At 43.3% G+C, this 13,198-nt stretch overlaps 1 protein-coding gene across 1 annotated transcript in view; it reads left to right on the plus strand.

The window, feature by feature from the left end:
- LOC128702547 (uncharacterized) overlaps window positions 1-13,198 on the plus strand; it is a 120,240-nt gene that overhangs the window by 106,488 nt on the left and 554 nt on the right. The gene's annotated exons all lie outside the window — the stretch shown is intronic.

Raw genomic sequence — 13,198 nt, forward strand, 5'->3', positions numbered from 1 at the left:
AAAAATTTAATGATGATTTAATTACCACTATTGAGAGTGTTCTCACAGATCAAGTGGGCAGGAATAGGAAACAAAGACCCTCCACTATAAATAACAATAAAAACCAATGTAAATGCTATAATGATCCACAGCTGCGCAATCTAACACGTGCAGCTAGGAGGATTGGTAAAGCATACCGTGAATGTAGAACCCCAGACCTGCTCAGAACGTTCCAAGCTGCACTAACAAATGCAAGGAATAGAAAGGAAGAACTTAGGCAACAGGAATGGGAACAGTTTGTTAGTGGATTAAATAGGTCCACCCCTTTGAGTTTGGCTTGGAAAGGTATAAATAAAATAACCAGGAAAAAGACTGGCAATGTTGCTCATCCCTTTCCTCTTGAAAAAGCAAATGACCTCATAAATGACTGGTCCAAAACATCCAGGCATGAAAACCTTCCATCTCATATTAGAAAAAATTTAGAGAGTACTTCTGAAGAAATGTTGAAACTGATTAATTTTATGAGCCAAAATATTGATGAGAGTGATTGCCTCTTTACCGAGTATGAATTAGATAATGCATTAACCAAAGGTCGATCAACTGCTCCTGGAGAGGATGGTATAACCTATGATATTCTCAGAACTCTAAGGCACGTGCCTGATAACCCTCTGTTGGCACTGTATAATCTCAGTTTCATTGAGGGCGTTCTTCCTACTTCCTGGACCAATAGTCTCATTGTGCCTATCCCTAAGCCCCAACTGCCTGATACATTTAGGCCGATCTCCTTAACTAGTTGTCTTTGTTAAACTTTTGAAAGAATGATACTTAACAGACTGTACTACAGAATCAGACACCAACTTTCCCCCTACCTCTATGGGTTCATGAAAGGTAAAAGTGTGCAGAACTGTATTTCCACCTTTCTCACTGCACACACCTCTACTAGTTTTACCACTTTTCTTGATCTAAAATCTGCATTTGATATTGCGAACAGAACCGTTATACTACATGAACTAGCCAAAATGAATATTGGTGGTAGCTTACTCTGCTGGATAATAGGATACCTGTCAAATAGAGTATCCTCTGTCCTTTACCAAGGCTTCAGAAGTGATTCTAAAGAAATGTCTTTAGGTACACCGCAGGGAGGAGTTCTTAGTCCCATGCTATTTAATATTCTGATTAATGCTCTCCTAAATGCTCTACCTGCCTCACCTAAACATATAGCTATAAGCTATGCTGATGATATCATGATCCATACAACAGGGCATAAGAAGATGAATACCATTCTTAATGAAGTTCAAGCAATTTGTAATCGACTAGGCCTCATAATATCTTCCTCTAAAACTAAGATATTAAGAAGCAAACGACATCCCCCACCCATCTATTTGCAGGGTGAAATCATTAGCTACGTTAAAACTTACAGATATCTTGGTGTAGATGTACCCTTTAACAAATCCACTATACCACAACTAAACAAGAAATGTAAAGCTAGGCTAAATGCTCTCAAAGCTGTTGCTGGCTACAATCCCAACTATGGTGCTAATGTGAGAATCGTGAGAATGATGTACATAGCCTATGTTAGGTCCTTAATTGATTATGCTGTTCCCATGTTGATATTAGCTAGAGAAAGTTCTCTCCGACCCTTGGAGTTAATTCAAAATGAAGCTCTCAGGATTATTCTTGGCTGTCCCAGATCTACAAAAGTTCTTAACATGAGGAAGGAGCTTGGTATTTCTAGTATCAGTGATAGGATTGTTGAAATTAACACTGTACTCGGTATTAGAATGTTGAGAAACGAACCAGACACTGTCACAGTGAATCTTACCAAGTGTCTAGAGGTAAATACACACAGATCTAAATGGATTGTGAAAACGTGCAATTGCATTAAGTTTTATAACCTGCATGAACTGTATCACTGTAGGCAACAAGAGCATTTCACCCCTCCATGGAAGATGTGTTCATTTAATATCACATACCTACAAGTCCCTCCCAAGAAGCTCATTGCTAGTAATCCCTTCCTTAAATCTCTTGTTAGAGCAACTGCTCAAGAAGAAATTTTTCGCCTAGCTGGTAGTAATAAGTTATCACAAGTTATATACACTGATGGATCTAAACAGGAGTCTTCTGGCAGGGCTGCATCTGCTCTTGTTGCCACCTCCCTAGTTAAGAACGATAATAAATTTGTTGAGTTAGGCATAAGAATTAACAACTGGGCGTCTACACTGCAAACTGAATTGATTGCAATCCTAATGGCGCTAAAGCTAACTTATGACACTGAGCTTGACTCTATCATCATTACTGATTCTATGTCATCATTGAAGGCTCTTGGCTAATATAATGACTCCAACAACATGCTCACTGGGGAAGCCAGGTATAGATACTCAAAAATTAGGGACAAAGGAATTAATGTACAATTGCTATGGATCCCATCACACATGGGATTACTCCTTCATGATAAAGTTGATATGTTAGCCAAGAAGAGTATCCAGAAGGAGAATGTAGAATATAACTTTGGTATAACTGTGTCTAGCATTAAGAATAATATTAGGAGAGAAGTAAATAATGAAAATGATTGTTATAGGAATGCAGTTAGAAGCCTGAGTAGATCTATAACCCACTATGATAACATGAACATAGATAAGTATGTTTATGGAGCAACTTGCAATGTGAACAGACTGACTGATGTTGTAGTGGCCAGGCTTAGGCTTGGTTACAAGTACTGACTGATGTTGTAGTGGCCAGACTTAGTCTTGGTTACAAGTACTGACTGATGTTGTAGTGGCCAGACTTAGTCTTGGTTACAAGTACTTCTGGCAGTTTGGGAGACACACAGATAATGATCAAACTAAATGTAAATTATGTGATCAGGCATATGGTCACTCTCTTGAACACTATGTGCTTAATTGTCCACTTATTGAGGAATACAGAGACAGACAGTATAATAACCTATGTGACATGTCAAGATATCTTATTAATGAAAATAAGATACCAGATATACTAAGCAAATTTCCTAAATTTGCTTGTAACAGATAAGTGAACTATAGATATGTAGATATAAATCCATATGTATTCCTGTTAACCCTTTGGGGGCCTAGTTCCTAGGCCTTTTGTGTATCCATATGCTCTCGCGCTACCGTCCACAGGATGGATATGCTCTCGCGCTACCGTCCACAGGATGGATATGCTCTCGCGCTACCGTCCACAGGATGGATATGCTCTCGCGCTACCGTCCACAGGATGGACATGGGGTGCACAATAAACTAGCCACTTCGGTGGCAAAATCTAATCTAATCTACACATATGCTGCTATGTATGATAATCTATGTATCTGTATTTGTGTATACCTGAATAAATTTACTTACACTCTGTTGTCATGTCCTTTACACTCACTCTGTTGTCATGTCCTCTACACTCACTCTGTTGTCATGTCCTCTACACTCACTCTGTTGTCATGTCCTCTACACTCACTGTTGTCATGTCCTCTACACTCACTCTGTTGTCATGTCCTCTACACTCACTGTTGTCATGTCCTCTACACTCACTCTGTTGTCATGTCCTCTACACTCACTCTGTTGTCATGTCCTCTACACTCACTGTTGTCATGTCCTCTACACTCACTCTGTTGTCATGTCCTCTACACTCACTCTGTTGTCATGTCCTCTACACTCACTCTGTTGTCATGTCCTCTACACTCACTCTGTTGTCATGTCCTCTACACTCACTCTGTTGTCATGTCCTCTACACTCACTCTGTTGTCATGTCCTCTACACTCACTGTTGTCATGTCCTCTACACTCACTCTGTTGTCATGTCCTCTACACTCACTGTTGTCATGTCCTCTACACTCACTCTGTTGTCATGTCCTCTACACTCACTGTTGTCATGTCCTCTACACTCACTCTGTTGTCATGTCCTCTACACTCACTCTGTTGTCATGTCCTCTACACTCACTGTTGTCATGTCCTCTACACTCACTCTGTTGCCATGTCATCTACACTCACTCTGTTGTCATGTCATCTACACTCACTCTGTTGTCATGTCACTACACTCACTCTGTTGTCATGTCACTACACTCACTCTGTTGTCATGTCACTACACTCACTCTGTTGTCATGTCCACTACACTCACTCTGTTGTCATGTCACTACACTCACTCTGTTGTCATGTCCTCTACACTCACCCTGTTGTCATGTCATGTCCTCTACACACTCACTCTGTTGTCATGTCCTCTACACTCACTCTGTTGTCTTGTCCTCTACACTCACTCTGTTGTCATGTCCTCTACACTCACTGTTGTCATGTCCTCTCTACACTCACTCTGTTGTCATGTCCTCTACACTCACTCTGTTGTCATGTCCTCTACACTCACTCTGTTGTCATGTCCTCTACACTCACTCTGTTGTCATGTCCTCTACACTCACTCTGTTGTCATGTCCTCTACACTCACTCTGTTGTCATGTCCTCTACACTCACTGTTGTCATGTCCTCTACACTCACTGTTGTCATGTCCTCTACACTCACTCTGTTGTCATGTCATCTACACTCACTCTGTTGTCATGTCCTCTACACTCACTCTGTTGTCATGTCATCTACACTCACTCTGTTGTCATGTCCTCTACACTCACTCTGTTGTCATGTCCTCTACACTCACTCTGTTGTCATGTCCTCTACACTCACTCTGTTGTCATGTCCTCTACACTCACTCTGTTGTCATGTCCTCTACACTCACTCTGTTGTCATGTCCTCTACACTCACTCTGTTGTCATGTCCTCTACACTCACTGTTGTCATGTCCTCTACACTCACTCTGTTGTCATGTCCTACACTCACTCTGTTGTCGTGTCCTCTACACTCACTCTGTTGTCATGTCCTCTACACTCACTCTGTTGTCATGTCCTCTACACTCACTGTTGTCATGTCCTCTACACTCACTCTGTTGTCATGTCCTCTACACTCACTCTGTTGTCATGTCACTACACTCACTCTTGTCATGTCCTCTACACTCACTCTGTTGTCATGTCACTACACTCACTCTTGTCATGTCCTCTACACTCACTCTGTTGTCATGTCACTACACTCACTCTTGTCATGTCCTCTACACTCACTCTGTTGTCATGTCACTACACTCACTCTGTTGTCATGTCACTACACTCACTCTGTTGTCATGTCACTACACTCACTCTTGTCATGTCACTACACTCACTCTGTTGTCATGTCCACTACACTCACTCTGTTGTCATGTCACTACACTCACTCTGTTGTCATGTCCTCTACACTCACCCTGTTATTGTGTCACTACACTCACTCTGTTGTCATGTCACTACACTCACTCTGTTGTCATGTCACTACACTCACTCTGTTGTCATGTCCACTACACTCACTCTGTTGTCATGTCACTCTGTCATGTCCTCTACACTCTGTCCTCTACACTCACTCTTGTCATGTCTCTCTACACTCACTCTGTTGTCATGTCCTCTACACTCACTCTCTGTCATGTCCTATACACTCACTGTTGTCATGTCCTCTACACTCACTCTGCTGTCATGTCCTCTACACTCACTCTGTTGTCATGTCCTCTACACTCACTCTGTTGTCATGTCCTCTACACTCACTCTGGTGACATGTCCTCTACACTCACTCTGTCATGTCTCTCTCATGTCTACACTCACTCTGCTGTCATGTCCTCTACACTCACTCTGCTGTCATGTCCTCTACACTCACTCTGGTGTCATGTCCTCTACACTCACTCTGGTGTCATGTCACTACACTCACTGTTGTCATGTCCTCTACACTCACTGTTGTCATGTCCTCTACACTCACTGTTGTCATGTCCTCTACACTCACTCTGTTGTCATGTCCTCTACACTCACTCTGTTGTCATGTCCTCTACACTCACTCTGTTGTCATGTCCTCTACACTCACTCTGTTGTCATGTCCTCTACACTCACTCTGTTGTCATGTCCTCTACACTCACTCTGTTGTCATGTCCTCTACACTCACTGTTGTCATGTCCTCTACACTCACTCTGTTGTCATGTCCTCTACACTCACTCTGTTGTCATGTCCTCTACACTCACTCTGTTGTCATGTCCTCTACACTCACTCTGTTGTCATGTCCTCTACACTCACTCTGTTGTCATGTCCTCTACACTCACTCTGTTGTCACGTCCTCTACATTCACTGTTGTCATGTCCTCTACACTCACTCTGTTGTCATGTCCTCTACACTCACTCTGTTGTCATGTCCTCTACACTCACTGTTGTCATGTCCTCTACACTCACTGTTGTCATGTCACTACACTCACTCTGTTGTCATGTCACTACACTCACTCTGTTGTCATGTCACTACACTCACTCTGTTGTCATGTCACTACACTCACTCTGTTGTCATGTCACTACACTCACTCTGTTGTCATGTCACTACACTCTGTTGTCATGTCATCTACACTCACTCTGTTGTCATGTCATCTACACTCACTCTGTTGTCATGTCATCTACACTCACTCTGTTGTCATGTCACTACACTCACTCTGTTGTCATGTCATCTACACTCACTCTGTTGTCATGTCCTCTACACTCACTGTTGTCATGTCCTCTACACTCACTGTTGTCATGTCCTCTACACTCACTGTTGTCATGTCCTCTACACTCACTCTGTTGTCATGTCATCTACACTCACTCTGTTGTCATGTCCTCTACACTCACTGTTGTCATGTCCTCTACACTCACTGTTGTCATGTCCTCTACACTCACTGTTGTCATGTCCTCTACACTCACTGTTGTCATGTCCTCTACACTCACTGTTGTCATGTCCTCTACACTCACTGTTGTCATGTCCTCTACACTCACTGTTGTCATGTCCTCTACACTCACTGTTGTCATGTCCTCTACACTCACTGTTGTCATGTCCTCTACACTCACTCTGTTGTCATGTCCTCTACACTCACTCTGTTGTCATGTCCTCTACACTCACTGTTGTCATGTCCTCTACACTCACTCTGTTGTCATGTCCTCTACACTCACTCTGTTGTCATGTCCTCTACACTCACTGTTGTCATGTCCTCTACACTCACTCTGTTGTCATGTCCTCTACACTCACTCTGTTGTCATGTCCTCTACACTCACTGTTGTCATGTCCTCTACACTCACTCTGTTGTCGTGTCCTCTACACTCACTCTGTTGTCATGTCCTCTACACTCACTGTTGTCATGTCCTCTACACTCACTCTGTTGTCATGTCCTCTACACTCACTCTGTTGTCATGTCCTCTACACTCACTGTTGTCATGTCCTCTACACTCACTCTGTTGTCGTGTCCTCTACACTCACTCTGTTGTCGTGTCCTCTACACTCACTCTGTTGTCATGTCCTCTACACTCACTCTGTTGTCATGTCCTCTACACTCACTCTGCTGTCATGTCCTCTACACTCACTCTGCTGTCATGTCCTCTACACTCACTCTGCTGTCATGTCCTCTACACTCACTCTGCTGTCATGTCCTCTACACTCACTCTGCTGTCATGTCCTCTACAGTCACTCTGCTGTCATGTCCTCTACACTCACTGTTGTCATGTCCTCTACACTCACTCTGTTGTCATGTCCTCTACACTCACTCTGCTGTCATGTCCTCTACACTCACTCTGCTGTCATGTCCTCTACAGTCACTCTGCTGTCATGTCCTCTACAGTCACTCTGCTGTCATGTCCTCTACACTCACTCTGTTGTCATGTCCTCTACACTCACTCTGTTGTCATGTCCTCTACACTCACTCTGCTGTCATGTCCTCTACACTCACTCTGCTGTCATGTCCTCTACACTCACTCTGCTGTCATGTCCTCTACACTCACTCTGCTGTCATGTCCTCTACACTCACTCTGTCCTCTACACTCACTCTGCTGTCATGTCCTCTACACTCACTCTGCTGTCATGTCCTCTACACTCACTCTGCTGTCATGTCCTCTACACTCACTCTGTTGTCATGTCCTCTACACTCACTCTGCTGTCATGTCCTCTACACTCACTCTGCTGTCATGTCCTCTACACTCACTCTGTTGTCATGTCCTCTACACTCACTCTGTTGTCATGTCCTCTACACTCACTCTGCTGTCATGTCCTCTACACTCACTCTGCTGTCATGTCCTCTACACTCACTCTGCTGTCATGTCCTCTACACTCACTCTGTTGTCATGTCCTCTACACTCACTCTGTTGTCATGTCCTCTACACTCACTCTGCTGTCATGTCCTCTACACTCACTCTGCTGTCATGTCCTCTACACTCACTGTTGTCATGTCCTCTACACTCACTCTGTTGTCATGTCCTCTACACTCACTCTGCTGTCATGTCCTCTACACTCACTCTGCTGTCATGTCCTCTACACTCACTCTGCTGTCATGTCCTCTACACTCACTCTGCTGTCATGTCCTCTACAGTCACTCTGCTGTCACTACACTCACTGTTGTCATGTCCTCTACACTCACTCTGTTGTCATGTCCTCTACACTCACTCTGCTGTCATGTCCTCTACACTCACTCTGCTGTCATGTCCTCTACACTCACTCTGCTGTCATGTCCTCTACAGTCACTCTGCTGTCATGTCCTCTACAGTCACTCTGCTGTCATGTCCTCTACACTCACTGTTGTCATGTCCTCTACACTCACTCTGCTGTCATGTCCTCTACAGTCACTCTGCTGTCATGTCCTCTACACTCACTGTTGTCATGTCCTCTACACTCACTCTGCTGTCATGTCCTCTACAGTCACTCTGCTGTCATGTCCTCTACACTCACTGTTGTCATGTCCTCTACACTCACTGTTGTCATGTCCTCTACACTCACTGTTGTCATGTCCTCTACACTCACTGTTGTCATGTCCTCTACACTCACTGTTGTCATGTCCTCTACACTCACTGTTGTCATGTCCTCTACACTCACTGTTGTCATGTCCTCTACACTCACTGTTGTCATGTCCTCTACACTCACTGTTGTCATGTCCTCTACACTCACTGTTGTCATGTCCTCTACACTCACTGTTGTCATGTCCTCTACACTCACTGTTGTCATGTCCTCTACACTCACTGTTGTCATGTCCTCTACACTCACTGTTGTCATGTCCTCTACACTCACTGTTGTCATATCCTCTACACTGGTGGATCATCCAGGTATGTAATAATATCTTTATTTCTACCAGTACATGTACAAGGTATACATGTACAAGGTATACATGTACATGCACAAGGTATACATATACATGTACAAGGTATACATGTACATGTACAAGGTATACATGTACAGGGTATATATGAACAAGGTATACATGTACAAGGTATACAGACCATAGTTGACATCAATGACATACTACTATATAGAAAGTACCTTGTTATGCTGAGCATTTCCCACAAATTATGTCAGTTTTGTCCCAGGATGTGACCCACACCAGTCCATTAACACCCAGGATGCCACCCACACCAGTCCACTAACACCCAGGATGTGACCCACATCAGTCCACTAACACCCAGGATGTGACCCACACCAGTCCACTAACACCCAGGATGTGACCCACACCAGTCCACTAACACCCAGGATGTGACCCACACCAGTCTACTAACACCCAGGATGTGACCCACACCAGTCTACTAACACCCAGGTACCCATTTTCCTGATGGGTGAACACAGACCACCAGTGTAAGGAAACACGTCCGATGTTTCCACCCCTTCGCCGGGAATCAAACCCGGACCCTCACTGTGCGAAGTGAAAGCTTTTGCCACCAGGCCACGGGGCACCGTGGATCAACCAGGATCACCTGACATACCCTGCCCATCATCACACTCAACAAGGTAGGAAGGGGCTATCTATATCTAGGCTGGAATATTGCTGCACACTAACAGCACCTTTCAAGGCAGGTGAAATTGCCGACCTAGAAAATGTACAGAGAACTTTCACGGCGCGCATAACGGAGATAAAACACCTCAATTATTGGGAGCGCTTGAGGTTCCTAAACCTGTATTCCCTGGAACGCAGGAGGGAGAGATACATGATTATATACACCTGGAAAATCCTAGAGGGACTAGTACCGAACTTGCACACGAAAATCAAAAGTGGTGACTCTCCACTTATTGAATATAATTTATTAATTAAACTTTATTACAGGTATGTATGTAAACGAGAAATGCCTGATATATATTGTCAGTAGTTACTGTGTAGTATACTTAGATAATTCTGGCTACTTTATAGATTGGCTCCCTTGCTAGCTGTGAGCTGTAGGCCACAGCGTTCATCCTCAGTTACTCTCGGTAGGCTTAGATTTGACGGTAGGCTCCTGGGCTTCTCCTCAAGACTTTCTTAATTATACACTTCCAAGACATCCAATGTGTGTATTCCTTACTCCACTCCAATATCTCCTGATGAACCCCCACGACAATAGAGTTTGCTACTATCTGTGGTTTTGGATATCTACGGTAGGTCCTGGAATGTATTCCCCACAGATATGGTGGGACTACTGTATATATTATAAGTGTACTTGTAAAAACAGATTATAATTATAGTGTTATTACGATTTTGTGAGTTACGAGTGCACTCGTGTACGGGTATACAACACCCATGAAGTAGATGAGGTAGACGTGTGTTTTTTGTTTTTTCAGCAAAGTGGCTGTATTCCACCGAGGCAGGGCGGCCAAAAAGAAAAATGAAAGTTTCGATTTCTAAATTTAGTAATGTATACAGGAGAAGGGGGCATTAGCCCCTTCCTCCTGGCATTTTAGTTGCCTCTTACAACATGCGTGGCTTACGGAGGAAGAATTCTGTTCCACTTCCCCATGGAGATAAGACGTATGTTTTTTTTTTTTTTTTATTATCACACTGGCCGATTCCCACCAAGGCAGGGTGGCCCGAAAAAGAAAAACTTTCACCATCATTCACTCCATCACTGTCTTGCCAGAAGGGTGCTTTACACTACAGTTTTTAAACTGCAACATTAACACCCCTCCTTCAGAGTGCAGGCACTGTACTTCCCATCTCCAGGACTCAAGTCCGGCCTGCCGGTTTCCCTGAACCCCTTCATAAATGTTACTTTGCTCACACTCCAACAGCACGTCAAGTATTAAAAACCATTTGTCTCCATTCACTCCTATCAAACACGCTCACGCATGCCTGCTGGAAGTCCAAGCCCCTCGCACACAAAGACGTATGTATCAGCTGCATATCCTCGTTGTTGAAAAATTGTGCTTAATCTGCAGGCTTCTTCAGCTGATTACATATGTTGCAAACAATAGACAGCAGAGGCAGAGAGGCATATGAAGTAATCAGTTCACCTCAAATTCATTTAAAGGCTAACAGACTAATTACTGATCAATCCACCTCGAATTCACTTCAAGGCTGACGAACCAATCACTGATCCATCTGCCTCAAAGTCACTTCAAGGCCGATGGACCAATCACTGATCAATCAGCCTCAAATTCACTTCAAGGCTGACAAACCAATCACTGATCAATCTGCCTCAAATTCACTTCAAGGCTGACAAACCAATCACTGATCAATCAGCCTCAAATTCACTTCAAGGTTGACAGACCAATCACTGATCAATCAGCCTCAAATTCACTTCAAGGCTGACAAACCAATCACTGATCAATCAGCCTCAAATTCACTTCAAGGCTGATGGACCAATCACTGATCAATCAGCCTCAAATTCACTTCAAGGTTGACAGACCAATCACTGATCAATCAGCCTCAAATTCACTTCAAGGCTGACAAACCAATCACTGATCAATCAGCCTCAAATTCACTTCAAGGCTGACAAACCAATCACTGATCAATCAGCCTCAAATTCACTTCAAGGCTGACAGACCAATCACTGATCAATCAGCCTCAAATTCACTTCAAAGCTGACAAACCAATCACTGATCAATCAGCCTCAAATTCACTTCAAGTCTGACAGACCAATCACTGATCAATCAGCCTCAAATTCAAGGCTGACAAACCAATCACTGATCAATCAGCCTCAAATTCACTTCAAGGTTGACAAACCAATCACTGATCAATCAGCCTCAAATTCACTTCAAGGCTGACAAACCAATCACTGATCAATCAGCCTCAAATTCACTTCAAGGTTGACAAACCAATCACTGATCAATCAGCCTCAAATTCACTTCAAGGCTGACAAACCAATCACTGATCAATCAGCCTCAAATTCACTTCAAGGTTGACAAACCAATCACTGATCAATCTGCCTCAAATTCACTTCAAGGCTGACAAACCAATCACTGATCAATCAGCCTCAAATTCACTTCAAGGTTGACAAACCAATCACTGATCAATCAGCCTCAAATTCACTTCAAGGTTGACAAACCAATCACTGATCAATCTGCCTCAAATTCACTTCAAGGTTGACAAACCAATCACTGATCAATCAGCCTCAAATTCACTTCAAGGTTGACAAACCAATCACTGATCAATCTGCCTCAAATTCACTTCAAGGTTGACAAACCAATCACTGATCAATCAGCCTCAAATTCACTTCAAGGCTGACAAACCAATCACTGATCAATCAGCCTCAAATTCACTTCAAGTCTGACAGACCAATCACTGATCAATCAGCCTCAAATTCACTTCAAGGCTGACAAACCAATCACTGATCAATCAGCCTCAAATTCACTTCAAGGCTGACAAACCAATCACTGATCAATCAGCCTCAAATTCACTTCAAGTCTGACAGACCAATCACTGATCAATCAGCCTCAAATTCACTTCAAGTCTGACAAACCAATCACTGATCAATCAGCCTCAAATTCACTTCAAGGCTGACAAACCAATCACTGATCAATCAGCCTCAAATTCACTTCAAGGCTGACAAACCAATCACTGATCAATCAGCCTCAAATTCACTTCAAGGCTGACAAACCAATCACTGATCAATCAGCCTCAAATTCACTTCAAGGCTGACAAACCAATCACTGATCAATCAGCCTCAAATTCACTTCAAGGCTGACAAACCAATCACTGATCAATCAGCCTCAAATTCACTTCAAGGTTGACAAACCAATCACTGATCAATCAGCCTCAAATTCACTTCAAGGCTGACAGACCAATCACTGATCAATCAGCCTCAAATTCACTTCAAGGCTGACAAACCAATCACTGATCAATCAGCCTCAAATTCACTTCAAGTCTGACAGACCAATCACTGATCAATCAGCCTCAAATTCACTTCAAGGCTGACAAACCAATCACTGATCAA

This window comes from Cherax quadricarinatus, chromosome 98 (assembly GCF_038502225.1).
Source record: "Cherax quadricarinatus isolate ZL_2023a chromosome 98, ASM3850222v1, whole genome shotgun sequence".
NCBI classification, from domain to species: domain Eukaryota; kingdom Metazoa; phylum Arthropoda; class Malacostraca; order Decapoda; family Parastacidae; genus Cherax; species Cherax quadricarinatus.